Here is a 14215-nt window from a genome sequence, read left to right on the forward strand (position 1 = left end):
TGGATCGGGAATCCATGATACGGATCTTCCCGAATTGGATTTGTAAGTGCTTAAAATAAAATGTTAACCCTCACTTGGTTTTGGCAATTGACGGAGATCCGACCGTTGGATCGTAATGGAACTTTAGGATGTTGTTCTAGAAGTATAATGTGTATCTTTGGAAGTAAGGGATCGGAAATCCGTGATGCGGATCTTCCGAATCGAACTATGTAGGGATGTGTTTTATATCAATTATGTATTTTATCGATAAGAACTCTGAGACGTGATTTGATAATTGTTCTAGGCGATGATGGTTCGTGACGTCTCGATATTCGTGCTAGGGAGTCATGGAATGGATCTCAGGTAAGTGGGTCTTTTCCTTTCTATCGTGTATATATATATATATATATATATATATAATTGATAATTCTACAAACGGTTATAAATTGATTATTGCATATAATTACTGCGAATGCTTTGAAGTACTATTGCGAACTACGAATGACTTAATCCCTGTTTAGGGTACGTAGGCAGTTTAACGAGATGTTAGATGCAGCCATACCATAAATGAGACTAAATAATTGAGACAATAGCCTTGTTTGGGAAATTGTGCAATGTGAGGGACATTGGTGGAAAAGGTGAGAGTTAATCTTATGATTTAGTGATTGGATATTTGTCATAAATCATTGTGTAAAGGTTCGAGAAATTGAAGTAAAGAATCGTAAGTATTGATAGTTAGTTAAACTAGTGTTTAGTTAAGCTTGTCACCGATAATTATTCCTGAAAATTAATAGTTCGGGAGTAGGGCGTTATAGATTATGCATTTTATGCCACATTATTGATATATGTGTGTATATATATATATATATTTGGAAGCACTACAATATGGTTAAGTTTTGGATTGCATCAGGGCATGTCCATAAGTATATTATTGCGCATAATTATTGTGAATGTTTTAAAGTACGAAGGTGAACGCAGGACGCACAGATAAGTTCAGGTGAGTATATGTTGTGAAATGTGAGATGCATGGTTATGATTACATTTTATTTGGAATGATTGAGTGATGGCATGACTATATTTATGTTTTAAGCAACTCTGACACTGTCGTACAGGTTGCAATAGAGGCAACTCCGACATTGTCGTACATGTTGTCTATAAGTCGTACATGCCATATTAGATGCATTTAAAGCTCATAACCCTACACCCTGGTGTTATTGCTCTCGCCCGAGGACAGGGCCTAGCCTTCACGTGACCGTTCACCTCCCTCACCACACGCTCACGTTAGATTCAAGGTAAGTGACAGCTTGTCATACAGACCACTAGAGGTGGTTCCGACTCGTAGGTGACTTGCGATACTTCGCACAACCTTCACGTGATCGTAGCACTTGAGCGTAATTATTTACACACAGCCTGTCTTACAGACCATTAGAGGTGGTTTCGACTCGTGTGTAAGGATATGTGATGAGCTATGGGTTCAGCCGTACAGGCCACAAGAGGTGGATCCGGCTGACATATTACTGGGATATTGATTGATGAGATATGGATAAATCGTACAGGTCACTATAGGTGACTCCGACTTATGAGCTAACATTGATTGATGAGATATGGATGAGTCGTACAGATCACTACATGTGACTTCGATTTATGTACTAGCATTAATTAATGAGATATGGTTGTAGTCATACAGGTCACCATAGGTGACTCCGACTGGCGTGCTAGTGTGAGTTATTAAGCACATGATTATTTATATTGCTAATGAGATGTTGTGTCGTGGTATACTTCTGGATTTACTGTTAGTATACTTTTGATTTCATACTTCTACGTAGTATGATTTTCTGTAAGCTATACAGGTTTTACGGCGAGGGGTTACTACCTTTGATAATTGAAATAATTTTGAAAGCTTTGTTTTTTTTGCCCACTCACACTTTCTGTTTTGCGCCCCTCCAGGTTTTAATTGCGGAAAGTTCGTTTCGACGAGGATTCTTGGCAAATCTCAGGATAGGTGGTTACTTCTGAGGGTATAATCCTTATCCACTCCACTGTACTTACTTATGCTTTAACGTTACGTGTGAAGTGAGTTCATTCCTACTCACCAGCGTGCTATGGTATTTAGCCACTCTTAAGTTTAAATTTATTCACATTTTCCCACATCATCACACTTTATGACTTCGTCACCTTCCAGGTGTCGACTAGCACAGCTCGATTCGAAATCCTAGGGGACATTCATGGTCGGGGTGTGTCGGTTTTGAAGAAAAAAAAACTCTAATTTCAAATTCCGTACAATATGGAAAGTGTATTCCTCGACCTCTCTATATTATGTTATTTAACTCTGATTATGAATAATGAATATACTTGTAATATATATTTCCTCCACTTCTCTCATATAATTAACTTATAATAAAGTTTCCAGTAGTTATGATGATGAATTGCTAGATTTGCCTCTTTATTTTGTTAGGTGTTGATCGATCTTTTATACATTCATAGGCTTATTCAACTTATTGTTCTTAAATAATCATGCATGTCTGGGTCAAGTTTTTCTTTGTTGCTGACTCATTCTTGTAGGACCCTTTTTGGCCAACAATATTTTTATAGGTCTTGAATATCGAAATTCTAAAGTAGTATGTTGTGCAACATATACGCTATAAAATTTAGCGGTAACATATGAGCCGTTGAGTGTAAAAAATGGGTGTAGTGGAGATGAGAATTCTTCGTTAGATGTGTGGATATATAAAAAATGATAGGATTAAGAATAAGGAAATCCGAAGTAAAGTAGGAGTGGCTACAATTGAAGATAAGATGAGAAAAAATTGGTTAAGGTGGTTTGGACACGTGAACGGAAGACCAACAAATGCTCCGATTAGAAGATGTGATTATAAGATGGAGGCTCAAGGCAAAAGGAGTAGAGGAAGACATATAAAGACTTGGAAATAAACTTTAAGAAAAAATATGAAGTATTTTGAACTAACATAATACTTACCACAAAACTGAGCGCAACGACTTTACTTAGTGGGATAAGCTTGATTGTTGTTGTTGGATGTAATCCACTTAAAATGCAACGTGTATTAGACATTGATCATTGATGTACTGAGTACAGTAGAGGAACTCCTTGAATATAAATGCTTCAAAGTTTCAAACTAAACCACATTGCTAGCTAGTTTTGAACAGTAATATCATAAGTTGCTTAAGGGTTCTCACCTATGCAAAAAGAATGAAAATGGTATGTGGGTCTTGGTCGAGGGGGCCAGAATATCATGCTTATGGGATAAAGGAATTTGATGGGGAAAAGCAGGAACCTTTTGGCTTTTGCTGCCTATAAAAGTTCATATTTTGATGGTGCACCTAAAAAGTTCATATATTTTTGGTTAATTATCTATGATATTTCTTTAACTTTTGTGTTACAGAAAGTAGCATTCAAAGTTACATCATTTGGGACAAGAATATTTCACACTTAGAAAAAGAGAGAAAGAGAAACCCACTTATCGTTAAATTTGATATATAATTGGTTGTTTGGAATTTTTTTTAACATAAACAAATATACAGAAAGGTTAAGCCTTGCAGCAGAAAGTCTTTCTTAGAAGCATTCTATAAGGGAGGTATTGAAAATTTGTCCAATGCTAAAAAACCACGTGTTCTGTCTCTACTTTTTAGGGCTTATTTGTCTCTCTCTTGAAGCAGCACTAAAATTTCAACTTTCAAGAGCTATCTACCTTATATTTCAGTATAATCATCTTGTATTTGATTATTAATATCATTTAAAACTATTTACATTAGTACATTCACAGTGTAATCACATGTTTTTTTATAGACGATTTATTTTGAAATTGTTTTGCTCCGAAACCAAAATCGAATCTGACACACCCCGTCCCGAAGGAGGGCATGCTGACCGTCACGTGAGAGTGACGTAACCATTTACACAATTCGGAAGCTTTAAAAAATACAATTACTAAGATGAAACACCCAAGGGTGAGTCCTACTTTTGGGAATTCTGTCAGAACACCGGATTCCTCGTGGCCACCAAAACTCCGCTATCAAGAACCTGGAGGGGCGCAAAACAAAATTGAGTGGGTCAGTAAAACAAAGTTTTTCGAAAACATTTCATTTAAAACATTTCTAACCCCTCGCTGTAAAACCTATATACTTTCCTAGAAAATAACATAATAGCATATACCTTCAAATATCTCAAATCATCAATCTTTATCAAAACCAGAAAGTATGTCATGCTATAATGTCAAAAACAGAATATGGATGCATCAATATAACAGGTGAAATAAGGAATTAACCGTACAGGACCAACTGCAGGGTCTCCGATTTATTTTGAAATTGTTTTGCTCCGAAACCAAAATCGAATCACTTATAGTTAAACTATATAATTTAATTCATCTTCAGCTAAAATAAGTTGAAAAATCAAACTAAACCAACATGAGTGTAGGATCACTTTAATTTAAGTTAATGTAAACTCACTTATAAATTAATACATGCATAAACATATAGAAAACGCGATATTCATATACGTGCCTCTTTTCTTTCACATAGCTAGACTAATCAAAAGAGTCGGCATTAGACCTTTGACTTTTTAATGACCTTAAAGCCCCTACATTGCTTAGTGCTCATCCACATTTCAAGTATTATATTGGCAAATTTGTTGAAATCAATGTGAAATCAGCAGTAGGCATTTTAGTCCTTCCAAGAGTTGAAAGTTACTTCAAAGTCGTAGCAGCAAACCTCCCTTCCCCTCCAAGATTTTCACATACAAGTTTGTGTAGCTAGCTAGGTCTTATTTGCTATGTGTCACTGTCTAATTGAAGGGGCTCCTAATTGAATTATTACCCCACCACCGCCCCTAACCGTCATTGTAGTCCTCACTTGATCCCATTATTGTATCACCAGTGGATGATCATCACCAAACGGACGGTTGTAGTAACATGTATGATCTATGCACTGGGGTTCTTGACTTTAAATCCAACTGTCGATTCACCTGATTTGTTCTATAATTTTCTTGTATTTTGATTAAAAAAAAAAAAAGTCGCCCAATACTTCAGATTGTAATTGTTAATTTGCGTAAAAATACAGCAAGCACAAAACAAGAATAAAAGGACAAACCATGTCCATGTATAAATATAAATTGACCACCTGGCCATGCTATTTCACCGTGCCTTTTCTGATCACTCCCTCTCACATTTTTCTTCAAATATTCACAGCATGAATCGCTTTCAAATCTGCCTCCTTTTCGCTCTGCTGATCCTCTTCTTTGCTCCGAGAACTCATGCCATTCGGACAAGCTTCCCGAGCCCGTCTTCCGCAAGAAGCCAACAAGTTTTCAGGCCATCAGTGACTAGTGCTCCCTCTACCAGAGATCATGAAGCCAGAAATTTCGAGTCCGAGAAGCGAAAGGTTCCGACGGGATCAAACCCTTTACACAACAAGCGATGATCCTTCAAGTTTTTTAAGAACTCCCATTTCCAGATAAACACAAATATTTATCTAGCTAGCTTGTTTAATTAATTTGTATTTACAAAAGATATATGCTTCACGATGTGTAGTTAATTAGTAGTTAGCTTGAACATATATAGTTGGAGATTTCTATATACCAAATGATGATCATATCACAGCAGGCCTTGAATTTTGAAGCTCCATTTGTAGAGATATTGTACAGAAGGTGGTTGTGAAGGTTTTGAAGAAAACCATGTAAGGGTTTGATTCATATAGTCTTGTTTGACTGTTATTTGTTTTTTTCTTTTCTTTCAGATTGTATTTTCTTATGAATTATTTAATTAATTAATTTTTCTTTTGGCTTGTTTTAGCTCTACCTGAAATAGCTACTGCATGCATATATAATTTCATGTTTGCGTTTTGGGAACTTAAATTGGATGCAGCTTTGGCCTGCCAAAATCTGATGCAATGAGAAGAATTTGGTTTCACAAGTCCGTCCATCCATCTTTGAAAAACGCAGACTACTTGAGTTTCCAAACCCATAAGTATAGAATATTCAAATTTCCATCTTATTCAATCTTCTGGGTTTTCGTGGTACTTGCACCACACCAAATATAAGGCTTCATATGAAGCCAGCATATTCTTTTAGTGATCTTAAGTATGTACTGATACATTATACATAGTGATTTTTTCACTCTTGTTCTTCTTCTTGTTTTTTTAGCATTTGACTGAATAAATCAAAGAATTTAACAAAGAAACAATGATACGAATACAGAGAGAGAAAACAAGAGTGTGAAAATCAATATATATATACACACACACATGTGTGTGCCAGGATCACCATTGGAATTTGAGCATATGCACAAAATACAAGATGATATTATAAAATGGGTATGGTCTAATTGAGTGTGCCTGCTGTGCTGGCTGTTTCTGAGCTTTTTCTAGAACCCAAATTTGAATGCAGAGTGTAAATACCCATTACTTCATACAACTACCATACAATTAAGAAGAGGGATACCCCTTACTTACCCCTCCTTGCAGATGTAATGGAATATATGTTGAATCTTTAGGTCCACAAAACCTACATAACTCAGGTGCACCAAATGCAGTTGAGGGTTATCTATTTACAACCTTGTCATAGTAGTACTTTAGAAATCTCAAATCCGATATGAATGTTTAATGTTTATAGCGCTCTCGAAACCCCTCAATCAGTGCTCAAACCTCCTCAAAAGAAACTAGGTTAAATTGAACATACAGGTCCAAAATTTCCGAATTTAACTGTCCTAACCATGAATGTAGAAGTGTAATGTTTTTTATCTTCAAAATATAATTGACACCAATGCTCAAGCCCTCTCGAGACCCCTCGATCAGTGCTCGAGCCTCCATGGAAGCTGAAAACTAGGTTATAACTTATAAGTCTTAAACATGTTCAAATTCGGTCTTGTTTTCAAGATTTCCCGAATTCAATTATTTTCTAACCGTGAATGTAGAAATTCGCAGGACTCCTTGGACTTAATTAATTAAATGCAGATGGAGGAATAGCTTAGGTGAGGCAGCTTGTGGGAGGTGGGTGTGGTCCACGGTGCGTAAGTGCACCAACTGGCTACGCATAAGGCATCCCCACCAGAGCCTTTATGTACTACTGTGTATATATATGAATCTGGTGTATGTGCGCGTGTAAATTTGCACTAATTTTTTAGTTGAGGAAATTATTACGTAGTTGAAAAAATTAGCCTAACATGATGGATTTCAAGTGAAAAGGAAAATCCAGCAAATACTTGTCGTCCCACGCACCAACTATTTGGCTTTTGTGTATTTGAGAGATGTAAAACCTCAGAAACCCTATTACTGGGTCTAATACATATGTACACACACACACACACTTAGAGGGAATGAACTAATTTCTTGAATTGTTACCAGATCATATCTAGATTCTTCATCGTAAATAGACGATTTCTGCAACTTCAACTAGGCCACATCTGCTATCAACTTTCTGCAGCCCAAAATAAACAAGAATTAAAAATAAGGAATTAGAAACACAAGAGAGATATTTAACGTCTACCGATCCAGATCTAGTTGGACCAGTCAGGAGTGTGAGTTTAACGACCACCTTTCTAGTCGTCGGCGCCAGATCTATATAAACCATTGAGGATGAGAGAGAGACTATTTGTTTTAGAAATAATGGCATGGCCATCTGAAAAGCAGTCGGAAAGGCTCAAGGACTTAAAAGTTGCCTTTGCTTTTAGCTTCTAGAAAAGAAAATAAGAACAAATTATCTAAGACAACAAAAAGATTGAAAAGGGCATAACAAGTGCAAGACTGCAAGTTAAAAGTTAAAATATGCAAGGTATTAAAGTAAAATCAACTTGAATAGTTGTGAAGTAGCTGAATATATCAAAATATAGCCATGTGAACTCCACGAGTACTGTCACCACGTTTAGCTTTGGTTCCGTTAAAAACAAAATAATTATCATTATCTAGGATTATAATAATTAAAAAAATTAGTTTGTAAATTAGATTGGTGACACCGTTTTTCAGTGGGACAAGTTTGGAGGCCACCCCATGCACACCTAATGGTGCAACCCTCCTTCATAAAGACACAGATTGTGAATGATGTCCCCAAAATGGTGCCCTTTGACATGTTTTCTTCTATAGTATATGCATGTACGCGTGTTCCCAAACTCCCACGAGTCCAACCTCAGAAACCCTATTACTGGATGTTTTGTTCTAGTACAATTTTAGCGACTTAGAACATGTGAGTAAACGAAACCCTGTAGATACTGGGGTATGGAAAAGTCCGCAAGATCTTGATAGTATCCATGAGTGAATGCGTTTTTAACTATTTGAGCTACTTATAAGCCCATTGCAATTATTATGTATACGTTTCAATGATTTGATTTCTCGATAAGATTCTAAGTAGATAACAATCATTATTTTTCTTGAAACAATTAATGACGATCATGGAATATCTTTTTCTACTTTTTTTCAATTACTTAATAATAATGTGTGGGGAATATTTTTTTCTACTTTTTTTCAATTTCTTAATAATAATGCAAAAGACACAATCTTCTCCCCCAAGCAAGAAAAGACTGAATGAGGAGATTTTTGTTTACTGCTTGCTGTGAAGAAGAATGCTGTAATGATCTGGTCAATGGATGGGATAGAAAGACTTTCCTATAGTTTATTCAAAAGTAGCCGCTACACTTGACCATCTTCTTGTTTCAATGTTCAAAGTTTTAACCTTATGAAATTGATCTTATATATAATACATATATAATTCAACTTATCCATAATTACGGTCCATAATTTTGTATGGCTATGACAAAAAGTGGTAGATCCAAAATTTCAACTTTGAGTTGTCCTAGTATAGACAAATTAAGGATTTTGTAAATAGAAATAGTGGGCAACGGGCAAATTTTTCTCTATTTTTTTAATGAAACATTTCGTCGAGCACTTTGTGTGTATGTAAGCGACATTTATTTTGTTCGTTAGAGATTAAAAACCTTGCTAAAATATGTCAATTTTTCTTGACAACAAGTAAATTGAAAGGTCTTTCTTGATAGCTCATTTTTCTTCTAATATACTAGCAACTTGAACGGTTTTCTTTCTTATGAGATATTAATTATCATGAGGTGAAGAGACATTAGGAATTCAAAAGGTTAAAAAATATATTTAGCATATCATATTTTGCAAGGGATAGAAAAATGGGTCAAACAGAAAAACAGCAATAAAAAAATTAGATAGAAGATGGTAGGTCCAAAGTTGAAAAATGGAATAGAAAAAGGGCAAAACGACAACGTTTTGGTAAAATACAAAAGCAGGGCAACCTATCTTTCTTCATTTTTTTGACGCCGGTTCTGCAACTCAAAATTTCAAACTCCCGCGAATAAACCAGCCAACGGTGGCTTCTACCAACTAGAGCACTAATTATTATTTTTCATAATATTTATCCATCTAGTCCTTCATAGAGCTTTGTCTAGGGTTTAGGGTGGTCCTCCGAAGTACACTACAAGCATTTCTCCCGATCTTCGAAGGGTCCTAGAACCACCCCTATCTCTATATAAATCCGCTCCTGACAAATATATATTCTTTCTCCAATTTTATTCTTCTTCATTTTCTTCCGAGCATACATATAGCCATAGGCATGCAAGAATTGCATAATTTCTTAAATTTCAGGTAGACGGGTCATAGGCCCACTCCAACAACACCGATACTGTCCCCGCTTAACCACCTGTTCAATCCGCCAGATGTGGGGTTTTAATACAAAACATCTCGATGTTGGTTAGAGGGGTAATTCTATTTAAAGGGCTTGTTCTCAAGCCTTCTGGTCAATGTGGGACAGATGAATTCTAACACTCCCTCGCACGTGAGACTCCATTTTATGAGTCACACGTGGAGTTCCACACATCGGCAGCCACGTAGAGCCAAGTTGGGACTCACCCATTCGCATGGGGGCCAATGTGGACCCACCCATTTACGTGGCATCTCTTGGCCTACGTGGAGCCAAGCCGAGGCTCACCCATTCGCATGGGGTCAAAGGGGACCCACCCATTCACATGGAAAAATGGGCTCGTCCCCTGGCTCTGATACCATCTTAAATTTCAAGTAGACGAGCCATGGGCCCACTCCAACAATATCGATATTATCCCCACTTGGCCACCTGCTCAATCCGTCAGGTGTGGGGTTTTAATACAAAATGCCTCAATGTTAGTTAGTGTAATACCCCGTATTTAAAAAAAATGGTTATATATATATGGGTGTATGTTGGGTAATTATTTTTACGTAATGATTTTATTTGATTTATTTTTATGCAAGAACCTATTCTTGATATGTAAAATAGTTTCAATGTAAAATCCTTTTTTCCTACAAATTATTTCAAAAACTAGCTATTTCATGTTCATATGTAATTAGAGATATTTTTAGTTTGAATTGGAGAAGGGGATTATGATGAGTTTGGCTAGATTTTCCTCACAAAGGCTAAGTGGTGTTTTGGCAACCATTAGAGAATAAGGGGGAGGGGTTAGTCACTACTCTAAATAGGTTGAGGTGGAGAGTTTGTAGCATTAGGAGTTAATGATTTGGTGATTACTCACCACTCTAAATGTGAAGGTGGAAGTCTACTTAAGGGTGAGTTGGCAAGTTTGTATTCATTAGGAATCTAAGAGCTAAATGTTTGGTGATGATTCATCCCTCCAAAGTTTGAAGAGGTGGGATTCATATTCCTTAGAGATGAGTGTGGGCTTGGATGCTTGTATCCACCTTGCATAATATTGATTAACTTCAAACATGTCTCTTTGCCATTTGAACACATATTAGAGCTAAGGTTTTGCTTAACCTTTGTTGTTTGTCTATTGGACCACATTTCATTGTTAATGATGAGAATAACATTTGTTGCCTTGTGATTGGAACACATTTCATGGTGATGATTAGGTTAACATTTGGTGAACACATTTCATGTTTAATGATTAGCACAACACTTACTTTCTTTCCATTGGCACACTTGTGGAGATTCTTTGGAGAAGAAGATGTCATGCAATCTACATAAAGGAAGGAGAAAAGAATCAACGGAAGGACATAGAGGAAAGAGGAAGAAGAAAAGAGAGAGGAAGAAGAAGAAGAAAAAAAAAAGAAAAAAAAACAACTCCAATAAAAAGCCATCCTCCCTTTCATATTATCCAATTACCTTTCTTTTACATATTGTTAAGGCTTTAAGCCATCTTTCATTGTATTTGTAAGTCCCTCATATATAGTGAAATACAATGAAAGCAAACCCCAGTGGATGTAGTCAATTTGGCGAACCACTTAAATCTTGTGTGTTTATGCATTTACATTTTGAGATCTTTTCCATGAGAAGCAATTCCACCAAACTATTGGCAATCTCTATTTATCTCTCTTGGGGATGATGTACAAAGAGTGTGAGACAAATCCCAGAAAAATACATGAGCCTTACCCAACAAATCTCTCCATCAAACTACTATCATTTTCATCTATCAAAAGAAAGATATCCAAGACTAGAAATTCGTCCAGCCTATTTAACAGATCAAAACACCATCATCCATATATTTTGTTATAATACTTCATTCATGAGAGTTGTTCGTCTGTCTCTCTACCATGATATATAAAATTTTCAGAAACATCCAACTGTGTGATAGTCCATTATGTCTGAAATACCAACTCATGTCTATAATCCCGCAGAAAACTGGACAGCCATGTTATGAGCACCAAAACCCCATTTTTCGTAACTCGAATCGAAACACTTCCTTCACAAAAGTTGTTCCTTATCATCTCCTCTATAACATATCCAAAAACCACAACAATCGAATATATGTTCTGACTTATATCTCAGTTCGAACAGCAGATAGTTTCAGCTATATTAAAGAAGTAGAAGTGGTGGGCTAAAATAAAAATAAAAGATGATGTTTGGAAAGGGAAAAGCTAGAGACGTAATTTCATGCCTTGTGGCATTTGAGACATATATTTCACTCTAACGATTATTTTCTCTAACGTTGATGTCTATTCTTTTCTAATAAAAACAGGTTGCTCGACCAAGATGGACGAGACGATGAACAAATATATATGGAGTGGTCAACGAGCAACATTTTATATGATGGATTATAAATTATTATTTTGTTAATATTATGATTATATTACTCTTGTTACTAATCAATTTGATTTATGTTGAAGTTGCAGGCTTGTTAGATAAAGTGTGAGTATTGATATCTATGTGAACGTGACATACACATATGCATTGCAAAGCAAGAAAAAGAGTTGTGTTGTGTCAAGTGCTCACTTGTGTAAAGTGTTTAAGTTGTGAGGATATTCAATGGCTAAAGTTTGCCTTGAATATAAAATAATGAACCGTGTATATGTCAAGCGTAGGGTGCAGGGCTTGAGTATACATTTGGGCGTCGGGGGAAGTGTTTGTTTAATAAAGTGGAAATTGAGAGTTTAATTATAAAAATTGGGTTAAGAGATGAACGGGAGTTAACTCATATTCTAACGTACTCGGAGCCAAGTGGTATAAGTATAGTATGGGATGTGCAGGCTTGGGTGCCTTAGGTATGTGTTGACGGGATTAGAAGGTAGTGAGTACATTCATACATCTCATTGCATACATTTTATGTATTTTCAAGAGCTACTCAATACAATTATTATTTTAGTTGGTATTTTTGTTATGACTTAATTTTGTATACTAATATTTGTTACAATTTAATTATTATTTTGTTAGTAGTTTTTGTTGTGAATTAATTTGTGCATTGTTTTTATTCCGTTGTGTATTCAATCAATTTTAATTATTTCATTTTTTTTCCACCATATCTTGGTTGTAGAATTTATTTCTATAGCTAAGATATGAGTCACACCCTAACTCGTGGATAGTCTTTATTCGCAGGTCGGGGCGTGACAGTTAAAGTGGGGTAATTCTATTTAAATTGATTTTCTTCTCTCCCTCTGTTCGATGTGGGACAATGGATTCCAACACTCCCCCGCACGTGAGACCCCATTTTATGGGTCACACGTGGAGTTCCACACATCGGCAACCACGTGGAGCCAAGTTGGGGCTCACCCGTTCGTGCAGGGCCAATGAGTACCCACCCATTCACATGGCATCCCTTGGCCTACATGGAGCCAAGTTGGGGCTCACCCATTCATACAGGGTCAAAGGGGACCCACCTGTTCACGTGGTAGTATGGGCTCGTCCCTTGGCTCTGGTACCATCTTAAATTTCAGGTAGACGGGTCATGGGCTCACTCCAATAGCACCGATATTGTCCCCACTTGGCTACCTACTTAATCTGTCAGGTGTGGGGTTTTAATACAAAAGGTCTCGGTGTTGGTTAGAAGGGTAATTTTATTTAAAAGGCTTGTTCTCAAGCATTCTGGTCGATGTGGGACAAAGGAATTCTAACAGAATTAAAGGGAGCTAGCTAGTAACCCAACAGGGCCAACACCATTAAACCATCCATTCTCATACACACAAGACTTTCCAAGACAACATAAGAATAAAAATAGCCCGTTAATTAAAAAAAAAACATTATGTCACACGAAAGAAATTTGACAAAGATTGATTCATATTGATAAATGGGTTTTTGATCCCTAAAAACTATTCAAATTACCCTTATGCGCAACATGAATCTTTAGACTTTTACAGAACTAGATCCTCTCCTGAGCTCAGGATGGGGATCCTCATGAGCAGCCCATCCGGGCAATTCAAACTTGATCCAACGGCTGCAATTATTATAACTTTTAGAGGGCCCCCTATTTGGAGCCATTGGATCAAATTTCAACGGCCCGGATGGGCTGCTCAGGAGAATCCCCATCCTGAGCTCAAGAGAGGATCCAGTTCCGACTTTTACAATGATTATATGAGTGATTTATTTCGCATTGATATATGAGTGTTTTTTTTTTAACAAACAATATTATTTACATTAAAGGAGATGGGTGGACTTAGTCTCAATATGGGCTAGTAATAATGTGGTTCAAACTCGCATTTGATGAGAATTGAACCTAAGATCTCTCATTTACAAGTGAAGAGGAATACCATTAGGTTAACAATTGCCAGATTCGTATTCTATTAGAATGAAACTCATGAGACCTTTTATTACACCCGATAATTGAGGTCGCATTTATTGGACTCAAAATTTTCAACATATTGTGTGAATTTGATATCAATTTATAAAAATCCAACTCAAAATTTTCAACCTAGCGTTTTGGATAAAAAGATATCTCAAACTCAAGAGATATTCAACCTTGTTTCCTCTAAATAAAAGGTATTATAATGGAGATTTATGACCAAAGGCAACAGATTA

The 14215-nt window shown here is 36.3% G+C and overlaps 1 long non-coding RNA gene across 1 annotated transcript; it reads left to right on the plus strand.

Annotated features, from left to right (window-relative positions):
* The first annotated feature begins 4963 nt into the window (after nt 1–4963).
* LOC126612343 (uncharacterized) lies at nt 4964–6111 on the plus strand. Its single transcript, XR_007619007.1, has 2 exons — nt 4964–5664; nt 5781–6111. It is a non-coding gene; the product is annotated as an uncharacterized LOC126612343 (long non-coding RNA).
* Nucleotides 6112–14215: the final 8104 nt, after the last annotated feature.

This window comes from Malus sylvestris, chromosome 17 (assembly GCF_916048215.2).
Source record: "Malus sylvestris chromosome 17, drMalSylv7.2, whole genome shotgun sequence".
Lineage (NCBI taxonomy): Eukaryota > Viridiplantae > Streptophyta > Magnoliopsida > Rosales > Rosaceae > Malus > Malus sylvestris.